This window comes from Lissotriton vulgaris, chromosome 3_1 (assembly GCF_964263255.1).
Source record: "Lissotriton vulgaris chromosome 3_1, aLisVul1.2, whole genome shotgun sequence".
NCBI classification, from domain to species: Eukaryota; Metazoa; Chordata; class Amphibia; order Caudata; family Salamandridae; genus Lissotriton; species Lissotriton vulgaris.
The window spans coordinates 2,087,765,736-2,087,788,382 of record NC_141689.1 but is presented as its reverse complement, the minus strand read 5'-3'; positions in this window follow the sequence as shown (position 1 = coordinate 2,087,788,382).

Sequence of the window (22,647 nt, the reverse complement as noted above, 5' to 3'; positions counted from 1 at the left end):
AAAAACATTAAATTTAGACAATGATGTACAAAGGACCCTGGACTACATAAGAGCAATACTAAGTTGCAACTAAAAACTCATAAAAACAATTACAATGGGAACTTCATTTACCAAGGTTGCGAATGCGGAGTGACCAAGCCCAACTCACAAACTTTGCTACACCAATGGCGATAGGGGCTGAAGTATCAGTTTTTAAAATCCTAGTCGCTGCAACAGCAGATCTGGTACCTAATAAGCGGCAAACTGGTAAAAGCCAAACTTTTCTGGGTAACGAGTACATAGGGCAGCAGAAGAAAAAGTGTTCAATATTCTCTACTGCTGTTACACAGAAAGGACACTTATCGCTGCCACCAGTCGACCAGGAGTGCGTAAGCCCCCGCACGGGTAACGAGCCTACTCGTAATTGATGATACAATTTACGATCATTTGGCTTGGTTATTAAGTCCCAGTAAGCTTCGTATTTAGGAACATCCTTAACAACCAAAAATTCCAGTGACATGGTTGGACCAACAATCATGGTGGATCTCCTCTCAGCAATCCAGAGCCAAGACATATCTTTAAGTGCCTTTTTTGATGGAAAGGTAGCACGTGCTGGGTCAACCCATAGTGCCTCCAGGCTCAGATTTTTCAGAAGCATCCTGAGATGAGAGAACCAGGGTACCCTGTGGGCCCCTTCAAGTCCCCTCACCTCAATGATGGCCTCAGCAAACAGGGATAATTCGGGTGTAGTCCACAGACGACGCCAGAACGCCAGTGGTCTATACCGTACCAAGTCCTCGATAGATTTAACACCTAAGTCAAGCTGCAGGGGTAAGCAAGGTGTTGATTGTGGGAGACCTGTTGCCATTCTGAGGAACCTATTCTGAGCCACCCTCAGAGTGGATAAATCACTATACTAACTGTGAAGGCAATTATGCCTTAATCCTAGTGGTGTCCTTGCCACGGCACAGTATGGAGAGGGTGCTAGCAAGAAGGTGTCCTACCCAAACATTGGTACCTGCCAAAAGAACCAACATTAAAAAATTGCAGGGTCCAGCTAAGACGGTGGCTGACGGCGACACCATGCGGCATGTCTAGCTGCCCTGGAAAAGGGTGTGTTTCTTGCTGGAATGGTAACTGGCTGAGGTGGTGGCTAACCAGGCCATGCCAAGGAGAAGTCCTTCCGGGAGATTCCAGGTCTAGTTTCACCCCGCCCATGCATACTTAGCGCCCTTGCTACAAACATGTAATTATCTCTACTGCGCTGCGTAGTGGGTCGTAAACAGTGCAAGGGGGCCCTGCGTCGCATGCTACATTTTCAAACAGGCCTAACTTTGTCAAAAAGTCAATTAATCTAGTACAGTTCTATTGGCTGAGTTCTATCTAAATGTCATGCGTTTACTGTTTTAAGCTCTGTCAGTAGTGGCTGGCATTACCTTGTGTAATATTACTACAGAAATAGAATTGCGAGTCTCACAATACAGCATAGTCTAGGAAGTAGTTACCTGCGTCACACATGCCATGGAGCCAGTTGTTGTCACCCCACCACAGCCTGAGGCGTCAGAGTGCTGAATATGAGGCGCACCCGCAGCATAGTGTATTGATTAGAAGAGTCTGAACGGTACAAGCTATTCTGCTGTACGAGTAACATACAGGAAGTAGGGCGTCGCGGCCCAAAGCTTAATAACAAGCGGCACGCCTTGCGCAGCAGCAGGAGGAGTGGGCCTGCGCGATTCCCTTGCGTGAGCGTGCAACCATATGGCGACACCATATGGCGCTGCGCGCTCCCGCAAGGGAACCGCCAGACCTGCATGGGTTGCCATTGCAAGCAATGCAACGCGTGCACGTTTTTGCCCCCAAAGCTGTGCCGATGGCATTAGGTCTCTCTCCTAAGTAGCGTATGAGACCTAAAAATACATTATCCTGTCCACTCTAATAACAGTGTAATGTTCTTAACTCCAATGACCCCTACTTGGTTAGATTGTTAGAGAAAACTTTCCATCAACAGAGCCAATGGCGGCGCATGTGCATAGCAAATGTTCGATACCAACATTCGGAGGGGCAAAAATAGACATTTGGACATCGGAACAGTGATACCGAAATGCACATCTATGACAAGAGAATCCCTATGCTCGATTATTTAATAGAGCGAATATAACTGATGCACTGTGACATATCTTCCAAATGCCTAATAAAGTTTGTTTACAAAAAAACAGAGCCAATAACAGCTCCATTGACGGACAACTTAAGGACCATCCGTCTCTACCATTATATGGTGGACAGAGTACTCTGTCAAATTTGCAAAGGGGTCACCTACCCACAAAACTCTAAGTCAGAAATGTAATGGCTTAACTTCCAATATGACGCATTTGAAAAGAGGAGATAGACAGGGAAGCACTTTATCCCCAGTCTTGTTCACTTTCCGGAAGGTGGTGTGCCACATATGCTCTTCACACTTCACAGAATATACCTGGCATACCCCTTTGCCCTAACATACATATATATAGTACTTATTTACATACAGTTGATAGCTCTGCATCTGAGACATGATTAGATTCCTTCTGTTGTGCTGTCAGCATCCCACACGGTTTCTGCCCTCCAGTCCATCTTGGGCGGATCGCACCTGCAGCTGCTTTGGGGCTATCAGAGCTCTGAAAGTGCGCATGAGCTACTCTACTTCGTGAATACACTTACCTAATGGCTGCTGGCCTGCCGGTGTAGCTTCCCCTGCCTTCACTCCATGCTGGGGGTTCATTTTAGTTAGGAGACGGTTTCTTCTCCAACATAGCCTGGTTCTTTGTTTCTCCCGAAGGCCTTGAGTGAGGACTTCGGGGATACATATTTTTCCTATTCCAAGATAGCCACCACATAACTGATTCTAGTAGAGGCGTTCCCAATTCATCATGGAGGTAAAGGTTCTACTAAGGTATTTACTGTTTTCTCCTAAATAAATGAAGTGGATCCAGTTACTCTTGGTGTCACAATGCTATGAGTAGTTTGTTGTTACGTTCCATTGCTCCAGGCATTTCCTGGTGATTTCTTCTGTGTTTGCCAGCTCTCCAAACTTTGCTTCTTCTCACCTCCCTGTTTCTTTTAACGTCATCTCTCTCCAATGTGCTGCCTCTGTCTGGACGCCATACTGGGCCTGGTCCTAGTCCAGCTCTTATTCATTTCTCTTCAAAGGGTTTCAGCCCTTCAGGAGCCCGCTCACCAGATTTCAGGAGTTTTTTTATGCCTCACTGGGTTTTACCTGCTTGGGGCTCCTTCCTGAAGGCACCTACTACTAAGTGCTACCCTGTGTCAACGGAACTGGGGCTACTGGCAGGGGTCGCTCTTACCTGTGCCTGGAATGTCTGTGAAGAATCAATCAATCAGGTACAGAGGTGGACTCCGAGACCTAACCAGGCGTTATCAGAGTGACACCTTTCTCTGTTCTCATAGGGTATAAAACAGGTATGTCCAAGCATAGAATTTAAAAACGTACACTTTCCGGCGAGATTTGAAAGAGAAATTTTATTTTCTAAGGGTGCCTGAACATGTTAAATATCTACGTGTTAGTATTACACTTTCAATTGCAGATATTTATAAGGCTAAATGAACGGCACTTCTCACTGAAATACAGAAATATTTGAAGAGATGGTCTTCAATATTTTTTTCGTGTCTGGGCAGAATTGACTTGGTGAAAATGGCCATTCTACCCAGGGTTCTATATTTCCTTCAAGCCCTGCCTTGAGGCCAGGCCCTTCCTGTTTGTACTCTCTACCACAATGCATATCTAAGTGTACATGGAAGGGTGCTTGGCTGAGAATTCCCATGAAATGTTTGTGGTGGAATAACTGAAAACTCAAATTTCTGTACCAGACTTTACGATCTATTAGCAGGCAGCACAACTGAGGATTCACAACTGAGACAGACAGCGTTGGAATGTAATTTCTTCTACCCTGAGTGCCCAACAGGATGTGTATCTGGTGTCTGGACTTTTGGCCTTGGAGTTATTCTAATTTAGCATATGCGCAATCGCCTAGACCAGTCCCTGAGTATGTGAGGTTCTGGACTGATCGTATAATCCACAGAGATGAACCAAATGTGCCCTCATTATGGGCAGCAATACCGCCCCTGTCCTGGGGATAGCACATACATCAGTCGTGGCAGCTTAAAATGTTTTAGAAACGATGAGTAGTGTGGACAGATCTCTTTTCTGTGTCAGAGGGAGCAAGAGCTGCTGTCCCACCTGCTAAAGTTCCCTTATTATGTGTATGCCAAGGGCCTTTCACTGGCATCCATTGTGTAAGTCAAGTGCTTGCTTGGTTTTGTAACATTTGTGTTCATAAATTGTCTGAACTGGGGTGGTGTGGTGAGCAAAAAAACGATGGATTTAGGCCCAGATCTCTGTACTGGGGTGAATGTATGACATTGTTCTGCATTCTGTCCATCAACTGTTGTTTTTGGATTAGTCATCCTGAGCACTGCCATTTGGCAACTATGTTGCATACCAAGGTGACTGTCTCATTATTATCTTTTCCATATGTGCCAGAAACCATTCAGGGAACCACAGGGCAGACAGGAGTTACTGGGTCCAAACCGTGGCGTTGTTGGTCCACCAGGTTGAAAATGAGCTACCTGCTGTGAGATAAATATATCACTCAAGCAAGGTTTACCAATCAAAAATATATCCTATAATATCTTTGTATCGATTAATGTATATCCTGATACAGATTGATGTTTATCCCGATTCAATTCACGTCTCATTTAATTATTTTCTAATCCCAACTTATGCTAAACTTTCATGCTATTCTATTTTGCTATCCTTATGTTGTAGCAGAATCACCAGTTGAACAATATGCATAAATTGGGTTAAATAAATGAGAGCTGATGTGTAAAGGAGATGCACATCAATCAGTTCAAAGAGTTGCTTGATTCATGATTTGGGGCACCACGTTTGCATGATATATAATTTTGCCTCAGGCCCAATAGCACTTAGAGAGCATACACTTCAGTTGAGTGATTTCCAGCTCTGAGCAGCATCACTCTACACAAAGGCTGCGTCTGGGGATCAGTGTGAGGAAGACACATGAAAGAATAATCACCTAAACAAGTTCTAGGGGTAGAGAGTGTATCCATATCCCCTAGATGTGTATAGAAATGGGATCTGAACTATCCCACTTGGCTCCCAGTCCTTTATGACCAGGTAAGATAAAGCTCATCAGAGTATTCAAAGGACTGCTGTGCAACCATAGCTGTTGTCGGATTGATAGTCAGCCTCCCAGAGGTGAGAGTAGATCACCTACAGTGTGCACTTTTTACTGGAAGACTTCTGAATCTTCCATGAAGGACCGAGATGTTTGCCTGCCTGCTGACAGAAGGAAGGACTCTGCTTGACCCTGCAGGTAGAGTGGCTGTTTAGGATGAGAGAGGCCCAGTGTGTCCCCAAAACCCAGAGAGAGCTAATTGCATGGAAGCAAGCTTTGGATAACCAATGTATCAAGTCGATCCCATCTGCTCTTCCATCCTGGTTCCTGGTGGGAAACAAAACTTCCATGATCATTGGATACCCAGTTGGGACTGCAACTGCGTTATCATCATAGACGCCTTTGGGACTACAATGTCATGGCCACTGTATACCTAGATGGGAGATGCAAATGCTGTGATTGTTGTAGACCCGGGAATCACATGCTATGAGCATTGTAGGTCTGGTCAAGACCTTATTTGCCTCTGGACCAATTGGGACCCAATTTGTGACCACTGTTGGTCTGATCCAGGATGGTATACTGTATTCAGCAATCAATGCTCCATTGGAAACTGGAGGTCTGCAGCTGCACTGACAGCATTAACTCAAATGATAGAGGCTGGGCAGCGATGTAGAAGGATATAGCATGCTCCAATCTTTCCTCAGTGGCCACAACAAACTTGCTGTTCATTGTGGCCCCAACAGTAGATGTACCTGAGGGTCACCCAAGCTTGCAAAGGATACTCTCGGATGTGTATGCCCCATCCAAGTACCCTAAAGTGGTAGGATAGATCACATTGAATGCATATTTGACTGTGAGCAAGATAAGGCTGTACTTGCACTTGATTGATGCTATATAGTATTTTTCAGAGAGATGGGGACCCATTAGATAGAGGTACACACGGGAAATGATTAATAGAAAGGGAGCAGGCGTAAGTGTAGTACCACAAAAACAAATTGCACCTAGGGACACTGATGTGTATAACACATTTGATTGTGTAGTATTTAGTGTAACTGTGTGATTAAAAGTACTTTCTAGCTTTGAAAATATAAGCATTGAGATGTAAATTAGAGTTCTTTTGGTTGATTTTTGAGTGCTGAGATCGAGCACCCCACACTACATTCCAGAGAAGCCAGTAACTGCTCATCCACGCTACCCGGAGTCCATAGTGCTAAAGGTGTTGTACTTAGCCCAGTTTGCAGTCATATTAGGACAGGCCCCAGGGTCCCGCTGGCAAACTTCATAGTAGTTCAGACCCCAGCACATTAGTGGCAAACTATCCTGACACCTTTGTTGGGGCTCAGTAGCCCCCATCTGCCCTGTAACCCCTCCACCCCAAACGGCGTCTCACAGATGAGTTCTGGACCCATATGGTAAAAGTAATAATGATTCAGTCATCTTGGGATGTAACATGGTTTAGGAAAACTATGAGGCCTATTAAAACCTACCTCAGCACTTCTATATATGCGCTACCTTGGTAACGTGGAATGTTATAGAAATCAATTAAAAACTTCCCTGCTTCCCATCACCAAACACAACTACACATTCAAATCGTTTGCGCAATGTTAATTACATTTTGGGTTGGACAAGTCTGAGGGTCCTTGCTATGTCCAATTGGTTGACTGGTAATGCACCCTCCAATTAGAGGAATGGTGACACGAGACAGAACAAGTTTTAGTTCACCTATCTTCACAATCCTCCACCCAACCACTAATAGCCATGTCTAATATATGCTTTTAAAGAACGGGAAGCCCCTTGCGCTATTTCTAATAATAAAGGCACTGGCTTTTTGATAATTGCCTTCAAAACCTTGCACCATATCTGTCCAGTATGGCTTATTATAAAGGACAATGCCCCTGTAGTGTCAAACCCACTGCTACAATATATTTTCAAGTTTCCCTTTAACCGTTGTTTTTCACAATTCTGTCCCTCGTCTTAGTGGCATATATTAGAAGGGCCTCATTTATGAGATTTTGCTGTAGTGCAGCCCCGCCGGCCTTTTTGCTGCGCTGCCCTACGGCAAAAGAAAAGGGCCGGAATGCTCCGTATCTGTCAGGCGCCATGGGAAACTTTCCTGCACAAAAACAAAAGGCTTTTGTTTTTGTGCACGAAAGTTTCCCATGGCGCCTGACAGATGAGGCGCCTCCAGGGAGTCGGTATCCGAGTCCGGCTCTGGAAGCCTCAGCAATGCCACCAATGCTTCCCACGCCTGTGCAGTTTCCATCGCTTTTTCGTAATTCGCTCTCCTGGCCTGTTGGAACCTGACCATACTCTCACTTGCTGTCCAGTTTTCGAATCCCACCTTCCATCGCGCCACGCTAGGCCCCGCTGATATTTCCACTGCCTTGTTAGTTCTCATTTGGCCAACAATAGCCCCAAATCAATAAATTTGCTTGTGATCTTAGTTCGCGCTGTCTGTGGAATCCAGTGCAGTATGCACACTCCAATGTCAGGCTCTATCTGCCTATTCGTTGCTCCACACAGAACTCCGACCACCTCCTCCCAAAATGTTCCCAGCTGTGGGCAACTCCACATCATGTGTTGGAAGTCTGCTGCATTTGTGTGACACCTGGGGCAGCATGCCGAGTCCACATGGAAATATTTAGTTATCTGCTCTCGGGTTAGACACACCCTGTGGAGAATGTAAAAATTAATGAATTGGAATATGACATTCCCGTGCCTTTCCATGCCCTTTCCACTATTTTATTCCAGGTCGTTTCAGGTATATCCTTACCCAGGTCAACCTCCCACCTTTCACGCAACCGACTCAATGGCTGCAGTCCCTCTTCAACCATTCGCCTACACAGGCATGTGACTGCCTTTATTGTCCCCGCTGCCATTACAACATATTGACATGTCAAGGACGTCTGTGGTTCCGATAGCCCTTCCCCCCAGTATTTCTGAATCGGAGATATCAGAGCTGCATGTAGCAAAAAATCACCCCTAGGCAAACCGTATCTTTCTAGCAGTGCCTGAAAAGGCAAGAGGGCCCCCCCCCATACAGTTCCCCAATCATTTGCAACCCCAGATCTTCCCACTCTGCTAGCGCTGACCAGTCCCCTCCATGCAGGAGGGCCCTGCACATGCCCAGGGGTATCTATGGTGTGTACGGACGCCACCCCTATGCTTGTATCTATTCCAGCATGCTCTAAGTGCTTTCTCCTAATTTGTCAACGTTTCAACTTGCAACCGCTAGCCAAGGACAACAAACGACATAACATGCCGTGGTAACCATTGGTACCAGATAATACACTTCGAAGTCTGGGACCGCCCATCCTCCCTCTGCTCATCATTGTGGACAGAGCCACTTGTCCCCTGCCGCTCCCCCATAGAAATCCTCCTATCATGGGCCTAAGCGTCTTAAACACCGATCCTGGGATCCAAATGGGAAGTGTCCTGAAGTAATATAAAAGTCGAGTCAGTGCCACCATTTTCAGTAGCGCTACTCTGCCTGCTACAGAGAGTGGCAAAGTGCTCCAAAATGCCATACTCCCTTTAACCCCTCGCACTGCTCTGTTCACATTGCCCTCCAATATATCTGTCTGCTCATGGTAGATGTTAGTTCCCAGATATGGTAGGCAACAGTGCTCCCATATTATTCCCTCTAATCTAGCAGAAGCGTCCATGTTCCGACACACCGGGAAAAGGCAAGTCTTCTCCCAATTCATGCACAACCCTGATACTTCCCCAAACATCTGCAACAGCTCAGTCGCTCCTGTGAATATCTCTCCAGGGGCAGCCAAAAACATCAGCAGATCATCACCGTAAAGCAATATACAGTGTACTTCTTCGTGCACTTCCAACCCAGCATAATGCGTCCCTAACCTAGCTCGCATCACCATTGGCTCGATCGCCAGTGCAAACAGGAGCGGAGACAGCGAGCAGCCCTGGCGCGTTCCTCATCCCACTGAGTAAGGCGATGACACTGTCCCTCCACTTCTTACCCGGGACATCGCTGAGTTATATGGTATTTTGGTCCACCTAACAAACTCTTCCCCCAGCCCCAGCTTCCGCATTACCTGAAAGAGGTACGGCCATTCCAGGCTACCGAATGCCTTCTCTATGTCCACCGAAAGAATCAAGGCAGTCTATGTGGGATCCTAGCACCCCTCCAAAATTCGTAACAATCGTCTCACATTAACCAACGTGTTACGCTTAGGTATAAAACCCGATTGATCCTTTTATTTATTTATTTATTTTATTTTTAGAGTTTTATACAGCGCTAGCAAGACCCGGAGGTATCAGAGCGCTTTACATAAGGAAACAGCATGTTACCAGTTACAGAAATTTCACATTAATTACAGAAAAAGTTACAAATTCAATAGTTATTGGCAAGTCAAGTGTCAGGATAAAAAGAACAGGTATGGGAGCAGGCAGGACGCCAGGATCCTACTTGGGATTTTGTAATCAGTCATCAGCATTGACAGAGGGTGATATGCCTTCATATCTGTAGCTTCCTTCCCATGTTTCAGGAGAGGGATGATAATAGCCTCCCTGGTCATTACAGGCTGACTCCCTACTGTATGCGCCTCCTTATAAACCGCTTGAAATCGCAGAGCCAAACAGTCCGCGTATTTGGAGTAGAATTCAATGGAAAGGCCAACCACCACAGGCATCTTGTTACGGGCCATATGTTTAATCGCGCTCCTAATCTCTCCCACCGGGAACTCATTACCCAGCAAGTCTCCCTGCTCCTTACTCAATCTCGGCAAGGCCACCTCTTTGAGATACTCCCCAATGCCATCAGCATCACTAGCCAATTAGCTTCTGTTAGATCTGGGGTCTCTAGTTGGCAATGGTATTCACCTTTGTCCTAATATGGACCCTTACTTCTAAGTCAGGATAAGGGGATTACACTCCTTAATAACCCTTGCTCACCCCCTTGGTAGCTTGGCACGAGCAGACAGGCTTATCTCAGAGTGAAAATTGCAAAAAACACAGTTGATGGACAGAATGTAGCACAATGTCATACATTCACCCCAGTACAAGGATCTGGGCCTAAATCCATTGTTTTTTTGCACTCCACACCACCCTAGGTTAGACACTGGCTATATGCAAATCAGCTCTGACCCTGTGCCTCATGGGAACAGTCCTGTCCGAACTACCAAGCCATGACTTTCCCAGACCGGAATCAAGCATCCAAGGACCGGTTTCTGGCTATCAGCCTTCATCAGCCTGGATAGCTTGACTCCAGTGGTGTGGAGAGCCTGGGACTCATATCTGGTATACCCAGCACAGTCGGGGTGAAAATTGCAAAAAACACAGTTGATTGACAGAATGTAGAACAATGTCATACATTCACCCCAGTACAAGATTCTGGGCCTAAATCCATCGTTTTTTTTGCACTCCACACCATCCTGGGTTAGACACTGGCTATATGCAAATCAGCTCTGACCCTGTGCCTCATGGGAACAGTCCTGTCCGAACTACCAAGCCATGACTTTCCCAGACCGGAATCAAGCATCCAAGGACCGGTTTCTGGCTATCAGCCTTCATCAGCCTGGATAGCTTGACTCCAGTGGTGTGGAGAGCCTGGGACTCATATCTGGTATACCCAGCACACTCGGGGTGAAAATTGCAAAAAACACAGTTGATTGACAGAATGTAGAACAATGTCATACATTCACCCCAGTACAAGGATCTGGGCCTAAATCCATCGTTTTTTTGCACTCCACACCACCCTGGGTTAGACACTGGCTATATGCAAATCAGCTCTGACCCTGTGCCTCATGGGAACAGTCCAGTCCGAACTACCAAGCCATGTCTTTCCCAGACCGGAATCAAGCATCCAAGGACCGGTTTCTGGCTATCAGCCTTCATCAGCCTGGATAGCTTGACTCCAGATATTTTGACTGGGTGTGAGTGTTTGATTGATTCAGATGCTCCGTCCATCACCACCCCCTTTTGTACCGCTTTTGGCCACCATAAGTGTGGCAGGGTATACTCAGAAGTGAGTCCCTTGCTCACTTTGCCACTGGATTCAAGCAAGCCGGGCTGAAGACGGCTGGAATGCCAGAAACCGGTCCTCGGAAGCTTGTTTCCGGTCCAGGGAAGACATGGCTTGGCAGTTCGGGCTGGACTGTTCCCATGAGGCACAGGGTCAGACTGATTTGCATATAGCCATGTCTGAACTGGGGTGGCAGAGTGGGCTAAAGAACGGTGATGGATTAAACCCAGATCTTTTGACTGGGTGTGAGTGTTTGATTGATTCAGATGCTCTGTCCATCACCACCCCCTTTTGTACCGCTTTTGGCCACCATAAGTGTGGCAGGGTATACTCAGACGTGAGTCCCTTCGTCACTTTGCCACTGGATTCAAGCAAGCCGGGCTGAAGATGGCTGGAATGCCAGAAACCGGTCCTCGGAAGCTTGTTTCCGGTCCAGGGAAGACATGGCTTGGCAGTTCGGGCTGGACTGTTCCCATGAGGCACAGGGTTAGACTGATTTGCATATAGCCATGTCTGAACTGGGGTGGCAGAGTGGGCTAAAGAACGGTGATGGATTAAACCCATATCTTTTGGCTGGGTGTGAGTGTTTGATTGATTCCGATGCTTCGTCCATCACCACCCCCTTTTGTAAGGCTTATCTCAGAGGCAGTGTGTTAAGCATTTGTGAATATACACAGTAATACAGTGAAAACACTACAGATGGACACAACACAAGTTTTATCAAAATAAGTATTCTTTATATAGACCTAAACCTAAGACCGCAAACGAGAAAAATCCACACTACTACACTTAAGATTACTTAAAAGTTGATGAAAGTCTCTTAGTTCAAGTTGTTGGTAAATGCGACAAAGTTCTCAACAAAGTACCTGAATGCATAACGCAAAGTGAACAAAAGGTTCGCAAAAGGGGAGATGCGTCGGTTCCGTGACCCGGGGGAGCGGTTGCGTCCTTCTTCAATGCTTGCGCAGAGTAGGGGACTCGTCGTGAGCCTTACGAGTGTGGAGGTGATGCATAGATTCTCAGCCTGCGGGCCCCATTGTGGTGCGCAAGATGGTGCCTTGATGCGATGCGATGATCCGGTTGCCATGCAAAAAGATGGCACCCTTGACGCGGCGATGCGATGACGCCCTGGCAGCCTTGGACAACTCTGTACTTTGGAGCTGCGACAAGACCTGCGACACGCTTCTCCGGTGATACAATGGTGACTTTCTTGATGGCGTCCGCTTCTTCGATGATGCACTTGCAGGCAACTTCAATGAACAAACGCTTCCAAGGAGATGCGGCGAAGGCTAGCTTCTCCGGCGTTGCGATGATTTCAGCTGCGGCAGCGACACGCTTCTTCTCAATGCGTCGCGCTTCCATCTCCCAGCGGCACGCAAGTGACTGGAGTCAGAATTCCCAGCAAGGAAATTCAGGAGGGAGCTGGAGGTAAAGTCTTTTTTCCGTGAGACTTCAGCAGGAGGCAAGCACAGTTCAATCCCTTGGAGAATATTCTGTAGATGAAAGTCCTTACAAAGTTCCTTCCCCTTTCCCTTGGCAATGAAGCAACCACTGCAGGCCAACCCAGCAAACAGCACACTGGCAGAGGGGCAGTCCAAAGTCCTGCAGCTTCCTTGGTTCTTCTCCTTGGCAGAAAGGTTTTTTGTTCCAGAAGTGATCTAATTTCTTGGGATCAGGGTCCCAATATTTATACCTCAAAATCCTTTGTTCTCTGAAGGCAGTGCCTAGTTCAAACCAGTTTCTGAGCACTTTGTTTACATGACTCTCTTCTTCCTTTCACTGTGCACTGCAGAGACATCAGCCGCTCCACAGGAGGTGGAGCCAGCACAGGGGATGGAAGATACAGCTCTGGAGCACTCTGTTGAAATGATTCCTCCTCTCCTTTCACAGTACAGGGCAGAGACAAGCCACAGGGGTTAGAGCCAGCATTGTAGAGGGAAGACCCAGCCCTCTTCAGGTCCCAGGTGCAACTCCTCACTCCCATCTAGATGCAGATCTCTCTATTCACCACTGAGCTGCCCCAGCCTGTCTCCTGGAATCCCCCAGCCCTGTCACACACAAACCCAGACAAGGAAAACACAACCCTACTGAGGCAGGCTCAAATGGTTAGGTAAGCAAATACCTACTTTCTAAAAGTGGTATTTGCAAACACAGAATATTAAAAAAAACTTTACTAAAATATGTATTTTATTATTCTGAGTTCAAGACATACCAAATTCGAATTTCTACCATGTTCCCTGAGTCAGTTAGGATTATAAGAATGTAAAAATCTAACTGTCCATTCTGGCCTATGAGAACAGGTAGCCTTCAATAGTGAAAAACGAAAATGGCTGTAATTCACTATTAGAACATGCTACACACATCAGAGCATGTCCTGCTTTATACTTACAATGCACCGTGCCCATGGGCCTACCATAGGGGTGTCCAATATGAAGCAATGGGAAGGTTTAGGGACTGGCAAATGGGTGTACTTGGCCAAGTCGACATGGCAGTGCTAGACTGCACACAGGCCTTGCAATGGACGGCATGAGACACACTTTACAAGCTGCTTCTGTGGGTGGCACAACCAGTGCTGCAAGCCCACTAGCAGCATTTGATTTACAAGCCCTGGGCACACATGGTGCACTGTACTAGGGGCTGACACATGAATCAAATAACCCAATCACGGAATAACCAATTAGTACATTCATTTAACATAGGGAGCACTTGCACTGTGGCACTGATTAGCAGTGTCACAGTGGCCAAAGCTTAAATCCAGCATAAACATATCAAAACAGAGGAGGCCATCCGTCAAAATGGAAGGGAGACTCACGCCAATGATGTCAGGTCTAACAGCTACTATAGAGTTTAGCGTAGTATTCAAGAAACAAGCTATTAATCCCTATTTGCGTGTGCACCATCTCCCCTGTGGGATCCATCAGGCCCAGTATCGCACTTCCCGAGGTATTGGGTTATCCAACCACGCCAACAGGGCGCTTGATTTGTCCCCCTCTGCATGCATCCGTATTCTATAATTCTTATAGTCAAATCAGCACAGTCTCTCCACATGTGCCACCACTGCCTCTCTAGCTTCTGTTACCTCTTGCTTCACCCTGGGCTTCCCAGGTCGGTTCCTCTCCGCCGCTCTCAGTCTGCATTCTGCTTTCTCCAAGTCCACCAATAACGCTTTCTTCACTCCCACCACCTTGCTGATGCAGATACCCCGGGTCACTACCTTAAACGCGTCCCACTCAATTGCTGCTGAGGTCGCCGTCACCTCATTCTTCTCAAAGTATTGGTCAATGCGCCTCCCCAGCTCCTCACTGAAGACCGGATCTTCCAGTGCCTCCTGGCGGAGTCACAAGGTAGCCTCCTTGCAAATACTAGGTAAGAAGAAAAGGCTTAGATCCATTTGTTGGAGTATGACAGCTGTTAATATTTATGCCACTATCTAATGAGTTCTGGTAACACTATATTTTCTGTTTATTAACCTCAATGAGATGCACATTGCTCCTTTCTTATTCTTGCAGATACCTTCAGGTATATGGTTCTTGCAGAGGAAGGATGATACACCCTACACAAGAGGTGATTTGGTTGTATCATTTCCAACCATTTCTATTGTACTAGTAATGTTATGTATATTTTTTCTTTACACTATTGCAGTAACAGGTATTGGGTGGGTCCTGACGAAGGCACTAGACAGATCGATGTCTGAGTGCGCCGAAACATGTTGACTACTTTGTAATCTTAGACAGCTTTTTGGTTAATCTGTCTTTTTGCACTTTTTTCTATTTGAATTGTGGGAGACAATAATAAATACAGGGCCTGTCGCAACTTAATGTTAACTTCACTTATCACTTATACACTGCATTTAGTTCCCACACATTCAACTACTCTCATCTGGTAGTCTAATGAGTTCAACCAACTATATAAAACATCCTTGGGCTCCCCAACCACTATGATAGGGTTGTAGCCCTTGGCGTAACTAGAGTGACATCAAGAGGTGACCCAGATAATGAAGCATGTCACCAGGTTGGTGAGTGATGGGAATCCGGAAATGTATTGAATATGTTTCCTTTCTTTTGCGGTGTCTTTCTCATTATTGTGTTTGTTCTCTAGAATTTATAGTGCTCAGAATACTGTTGTAGACCCTTGGATACTCTAGGTATGTGAATATTGTTGTTTGGGGCAAGTTATCCAGGCAGGTCTCTAAACATTGCCTCTGACCCTATTTAACGTATTTGTGTTTTGCCGCCGCAATCCAGCCTGGACGGCAGGGCATCCACGGTGCCTTCAGCACTGCGCTCCTGGCCCCAGCAAATCCGGGCCTCTCCTTGCTGTTCTGGCGCGTTCCCCTGCGCCTCCTCGCTGCCGCCGATTCCGCCATCGGATATAAGAGGGGGGGAGAGGGAGGGCCGCCGGCCGCTACTCGCACCCTGCACCGGGTTGCGCCACAGCACAGCTCATCCCCATAAACCTCTATCCGCTGTCCCAGTCTATACCTCAGCGAAATTGTCCTGCTCATGGCTTCACTCCACCGCCACTGCCAGGCCTCTGCCGGCTGCTCCTCCCGCCATCTTGTGCCTCTGCCGCCTCCGGAGTCGTCAGCTCATCAGGTTCTTGACGGCGCGGTCGCCCGAGCCCCCCTGCAGTTCTTGCCCTGGAAATTCGCATGGGGGTGATCCCTTTCACCTATTCCCCCCCGATGGTCCTCACAGGGTGATCTGCCCTTGCAGCCTACTTGGTCATGGAGCCCCGAGCGCCATCTTGGGTCCGCCTCGCAGTGTAAGTTTCTTTTGGCGGAACCCCGTCTACGCCACCTCCAAGCTTGCTGTCCTGGCTGTCAGTGCCTTCCGGCCCCCTTCACTGCTGTTTCTGGAGCTTGGGGGCTTCATACTGTGTCCCTAATCAGGTTAAGAGACAGGGTCGGCGCGGAGCTCTCTGCTCACGCGTCCGCTCCCATCCACCTCATAGCCACGCCCCCAAAAAGCCGTGGATGTTGCTGTGAACGCCCCCAGCAATACCCATTGCATGACCCTTTAACGCAGAAAACTGCGTTAAAGGGAACAATATTTACAAAGCAGCATAACGCCCAAAAAAGTAGCCTAGTGCTGCCTCGTAAATATGGAGCCACGGAACATCATAAAAAGTGAGTTCCTCCCTCAGGATTCTAGCTTGGCCATTGAATTTGTACAGCGATCTTCATTAAATTAATCACGTTTCTCTGTTTGCATTCTTCGGCCTGATTAGGCTGTTGCTAATGTGTGACAGTTTTTATGTGGTACATTTCATATTGCAATAGGTCTATGGTAAAGGTGGGAGGATTGTAAGTCTGGTTTGGCTTGGCAGTTCGGGCTGGACTGTTCCCATGAGGAACGGGGTCAGACTGATTTGCATATAGCCATGTCTGAACTGGGGTGGCAGAGTGGGCTAAAGAACGGTGATGGATTAAACCCAGATCTTTTGACTGGGTGTGAGTATTTGATTGATTCAGATGCTCCGTCCATCACCACCCCCTTTTGTACCGCTTTTGGCCGCCATAAGTGTGGCAGGGTATGCTCAGACGTGAGTCCCTTGCTCACTTTGCCACTGGATTCAAGCAAGCCGGGCTGAAGACGGCTGGAATGCCAGAAACCGGTCCTTGGAAGCTTGTTTCCGGTCCAGGGAAGACATGGCTTGGCAGTTCAGGCTGGACTGTTCCCATGAGGCACAGGGTCAGACTGATTTGCATATAGCCATGTCTGAACTGGGGTGGCAGAGTGGGCTAAAGAACGGTGATGGATTAAACCCAGATCTTTTGACTGGGTGTGAGTGTTTGATTGATTCAGATGCTCCGTCCATCACCACCCCTTTTGTACTGGTTTGTTCTTTTGTCATGATTTATATTTTTCTCGTTAGATGATGTAGGATTTTTCGGAAGAAAATCATTTGCGGGTCAGTTGCATGTACTACACTAGTACTTGCTAAACAAAAGAAAATGCTGAACACTTGGTACTATTTTCTTCAGCAGGGATTGACGCTGCACACTTCTCGAACTCCAACTGGATATGGCAGCTTGTCCCTTTGGTATTTAATTAAATACATAAGAGGGACCCGTCCCCAAACATCACTCATTGCTCTCTGTGTCATCACCCACACAGAATCCCACGCTTCACGCAGAAATATTACAGCAACTGAGCAGAAACGCATTACATTAGGTGAACAATAATATATAATGTGGTATGTGATGCTATGCTCCTTTAGATGATTCAGTGCCCGCAAAACTACTGAGTCTATCAGCGATACAGTCATTACATCTTTTTCACGTGCAGTTAATTGGGCACTGACTGATACAATTCCAATTACCCACTAAAACTGCGATTAAGGAATAAACACGGCCATTTGCAATTGTCAATGGAGTGCACGGTCTGATCACTGGAGACCATGATTATTTCTCAGTGCGTGATAAGCATGTGCTGCAAATACCTCGTATTATTTTATATTATAATGACCTTTAGCTTGCATCCCTCCCACCTCCAGTTATCTGTACTGGCTCTATTAACTGCAGGCGTAACATGTATATGTCTGCAAGTAACGTAAACAAATAGGCAACTGACTGGGATCTTTTTGGCTCAGGTAAACGATCAGCAGATGTGTTTGCCTTTCAGTAAATGAGTGGCTGAGCCCTTGTTCAGTTTGGGCTTTTCCTTGACCAGACTGGCCGAGTAGAAAGTCTCTTGCTACAGATATACCGCGCCCAGTCATATAGTGCTCTTCATTTGATCTCCTTAATAGTACTTCTGCCTCCTCCATTATTTGTCCTACGAGTCCTCCCTCCACTCGCCAGAAAGACATTCTCCAGACCGGTAGGTCTTAAACTTTCAGCACTGCAGAGGTTTCCACATTTTCATTTTTCATTCAGCCACAGGCTTAAGTGTTTTGAATTATTTCTTTAGGGAAAATGAGGGGGAAACATCAGGTATCAGGATGGGGGAATTGATGGCGGATGACGCGCAGCAATGCCTGCAGACCACTATGTTTAGTCAACATCAATAAGAGAACCGTTTTAGCTTCCCCTAGGTGTTCCCTTTGTTGTGCAGCCTCAGCAAACAGATGTTCTGTATATAATTATCCAGGACTGCTCGAGCAATACCTTGGATCATTATAATTGGCAGTGTCTTCGTCTTAGAGGTATACAACCTTTACAACGAATCTTTTACCACGCACTACCATTACCACGCAGTCATTACAACGCAAACCATTACAACGCATTGCGCTGGGGGGCGCTCTAGGATAGGGAATAAGTTTAATTTACTATCCAACACCTTCCCTAGTGTCCACGGGGACTGGAGTTGTAATAGTAAATTAAACTATTCACTATCCAGCACCCCAAAGCGCTATGCGTTGTAATGGTATGCGTTGTAAATACCGCGTTGTAATGGTATGCGTGGTAAAAGTATGCGTTGTAACGTCATACATCCGTCTTAGACTGAGGCAGCAGTGCAGTTCTGATTCTTTTTTACCTTTCACCCCTTAACACTTTAGCACACTTTCATTCTTGGTTAGACATGGATGTGCAGGACTGTTCATCGATTTAGATCATTTGTCACTGGAATATTCTGATGTGTGATTTTTGTAGAGTTCCCTGGAAAGATGAAACAGCTGGTCTGCAATGAGTCCAGGGCTGGCGCCCATATCCAGTGCTGCTCGAAGATGTAAATGGTCTCCTCAGTTACAGGACTGGCCTTCATATATTTACCAAGGCTGCCCTGCCCAGTTCGACATTGGACTCTAGGAACATCTTTGTTACAGACTGCAAGCCTGCACTCGAACATGGAAAGAAGTGATCAAGAGGGAGGGAAACAAACAAGTGAGGAACAGTACTAAATGTGCTCTCAGTCTGCCCTGCAACCCTACTCCCCAATGCTACATTTCTCCCTTGGAAGGAATACGAAATGGCAATTCTAAGTATACAACAGTGGCGTAGCTAGGCCTTGTGCCGCCCGTGGAGACCCCTGCTCTTGCCGCCCATGGCAGCCGAATGTAAGAGTAGGCAGCCGCGGAAATGTACAGCATTAAAGGGTGGGCAGTGGCAGCGGCTCATTCAGAACTACACGCTCGGGCATGAAGGTCACAGGGGTATGTAAGCTTTAATCTAGCCTTGCTACCTTACCAGAACTGTCAAGCGGTTCTTGTTGTATATCTGTTAGAGCAAAGGGGACAATCACGAGTTTTGGGGGCATTGGGTGGCAAACGAAGGACACGCCAGCACCGCTATAAATAGAATGAATTTCGTAGTGCGCCCTGCATCGCAAAATGCGATGCAGTGCACGCTACGAAATTCGTTTTATTATTTAAATTGTTTACTTACCTTCAATTATCCATATTCCAGTTTTTAGCCCCCCCCCACCCTGCCCCTCCCACGCCCGCCTTCCTGCCCCACCGCAACTCCCCCACGGACCGCGGCTGAGGCGGTGCTGGCGTGTCCTTCGTTTGCCACCCAACGACCCCCAAAACTTGTGACTGGCCCCCTTGCTCTCGCAGGTATACAACAAGAACCGCTTGACAGTTCTGGTAAGGTAGCAATGCTAGATTAAAGCTTACAGACCCCTGTGACTGTCAAAGCCCAAGTGTGTAGTTGTGAATGAGCCGCTGCCACTGCCCACCCTTTAATGCTGTACAGGAACATAATCTATTTGTGGCAACAGAGAGAATACTGGTGTGTACTGTAACAATTTGCTTGCCAGTAGGGATGGCTTCTCCAGTAGAAGATTGTGTCACTTGGGGTCCATGTCTTTGCAGCAGAATACACAGATCACATGGTACCCCTTCACCTGTGTTACCTGAAGTGTTAAAGCAGGTACTGAATGAGCATGGGACAGTACCGGCCATGGATTTATGGATGAAACTGATGGGGAATTTTGTCGCAGTATCAGCCATAATGTTGAGTAATATAAAAGGGGAAGCAGCCGCGTTAGCTACATGCTAACGCCTTAGGGATTTGCCTCCTGCTCAACAGGAGTGCGCTTTGCCTAAAATTATCGAAGAAACCTATGCTGGTTGGTTTCTTATTTTCTAGAGATGAACTGAGTAAAAGAGGATTAGTGGTAGTGGGAGGGCACCCAACAAGTACAAAATATTAATATGTAGAAAAAACGACATGAGATAACTAATTTTCATCAACTGGGCATGCACACTGCATTTGAGTATCACAAAGCAAAAAAGCTAGTGCAATTGCGTCAACACTCAGTACTTTTAGGCCTTTGGCATGTTGGTCAACTCATTGAAGTACACAGAAGCTCTCAAAGTCAGATCCTGAGTTGATTAACTGGCCCCTCCCATCTCAGAATAGGGAAACAACAGTTTCTTGCATTAGGGATCCTCTTTCATAGTTGTGGTTAGGGTAAGGTCAATGTAACTTATACAATTGCCTTGTCAATGACTTTTGAGACTGGACACCCCTGAATTCTAACTCATTGTTTAGATGGTTCTCTTGCTGTCATATTACATTGCCATAAGAGAGTATATCACATTTATGCAGGCAATATACACTTCCAATTGAAGCCTGACGATGTGCCAATTATTGTTTGTGTCACTGTCATTATGGGATACATCTTTGGGTACAGAATAACTGCATAGACTTTGTTGGACCTTTATGCAGGGCTATTCCTAAATTTGTTGCCTTCCTCCTGTATTTTTTCTGACCTGTTTTTTTGGCTTTAGGACTCTAAGCACTTTGCCACTGCTGATCAGTGCTAAGGTGGGTGTGCTCTCTCCTTTAAACCTGGTATGATTGGTCTACACCTGTTTGGCATATTTAACTTCCCTATAAGTCTCTTGTACAGTGACGTCCTGTATACCCAGGGCCTGTAAATGAAATGCTACTAGTGGGCCTGCAGTGCTGCTTGCACCACCCACAGAAGTAGCCTTCCAAACCTGTTTCCGGTCTCTGCCACTGCAGGACCTGTGTGTGCAGTTTACTCCCACAGTGACTTTGCATTGAAACCTACCATCCTGGGGTCGGCAGCGGGGTAGGTGTATCTGAAGCTCGTGCAATGCACGCTGGACCCAATCGGTGTCCTTCCAACCGCCGACCGCTGTAGCACACATTTTGTGCGGATAGTTTAGGTCTACTATGACAAGACAGGGTAGGTAGTTACACACCTACCTCTCACTTTAAGTGTAGATAGCATACAATTCGATCCTGAAGAAGCATCCTGATCTTTACTGACTTCTGAGACACAAAACATGTCGATCTCAGGAGAGTAGAACCCCTACCATTAGACACCTAATAACTAGCTTTGGGTCCTCTCATCACTATTTTAATTAGGCAGTTTACCTCCATAATAAAGTTTGTTTAGGACTAACTGACCTATTTTAATTCCATTACCCCTACTACACTCTCTTGGCCTCTCACTCCCACTGCACCTACCGGCAGGAACAAAAGTTCCCCGATAAAGAGCCCCGGTTTCGGGTGTCCGTCAGGTATTGCACCGCCGACCTGACGAGGGGCAGGCTCAAATGAAGCATGACACCTAGCTTGCTAGGTGTGTGAGATCCCTAGTTCCAACAAGGAGAACTCCTTCTCCTTAACACACACATTGGTGTTCCTTTCTGGATTTCACTACCGGACCGTGTTCAGTACCCCCTTGATCTCACTCAATCAGAGGAACTTTGTACTTTTGTCTTGCTATTACAGTCTTCCGGGCAGGTGCACTGGACCTCTTTAAACTAGCCCTCAGTCCCCTTCTTTGCTCTTACATTGAAAGTTATTTGCCAAACAGGAAACTCCCCTTTCACTACATATTGATCACCCCTAAGGTAGCCCCTACGAAGCTCTATGGTCAGGGTGCTGTGTAGGTTAAATGTGGAACATGTGCCTTCAATGTGTGGAATATCCTGGTAGTGACAAAATGCCTATTGGGTTTCTCACTGCTGTGAGGCCTGCTTCTCTTATAGGTTTGCATTGGAAATTCCCTGAATTGTTTTCAGGGGTAATTTCTGATTTGGAAAGGGCAGCGTTGCTATGTTTGGTATGTTTGGATTAGTGGTGATAAATCCTGCTTATTGGTGAAGGTGGATTTTTCATTACTATTTTAGAAATGCCACTATTAGAAAGAGTTTTAACTTTAGTGGTTGGACCTATATATTAGCCTTAAGACAGACCACTTTTAGTATGCAAATTCAAATATGCCTAGGCTGCAATCATTCACCACACCTATCTTTTTTGGGTTCAGGGTTATGATTTCCTGATACTTTGTTTTTTTATTTTAGCAATACTTTTAGGTTCAATTATACTGTTTTCCTATATCAAACACATTATACCGCATACATCAAAGGGTATATGTGCCCACTTGGGCCTTATTCAGAACATAATAACTTTTACATCCACAGAAATTACATACATTTAAATGACATGTTATTAGGCATTGCCTGGAAACACTGGCTGTTGCAGGCAAACTTGTTTGACACACAACTTTTTTGTTTAACACATAGTCAAAGCAAATCAGTGCAAACCAGTTGAGCTTTCAACAA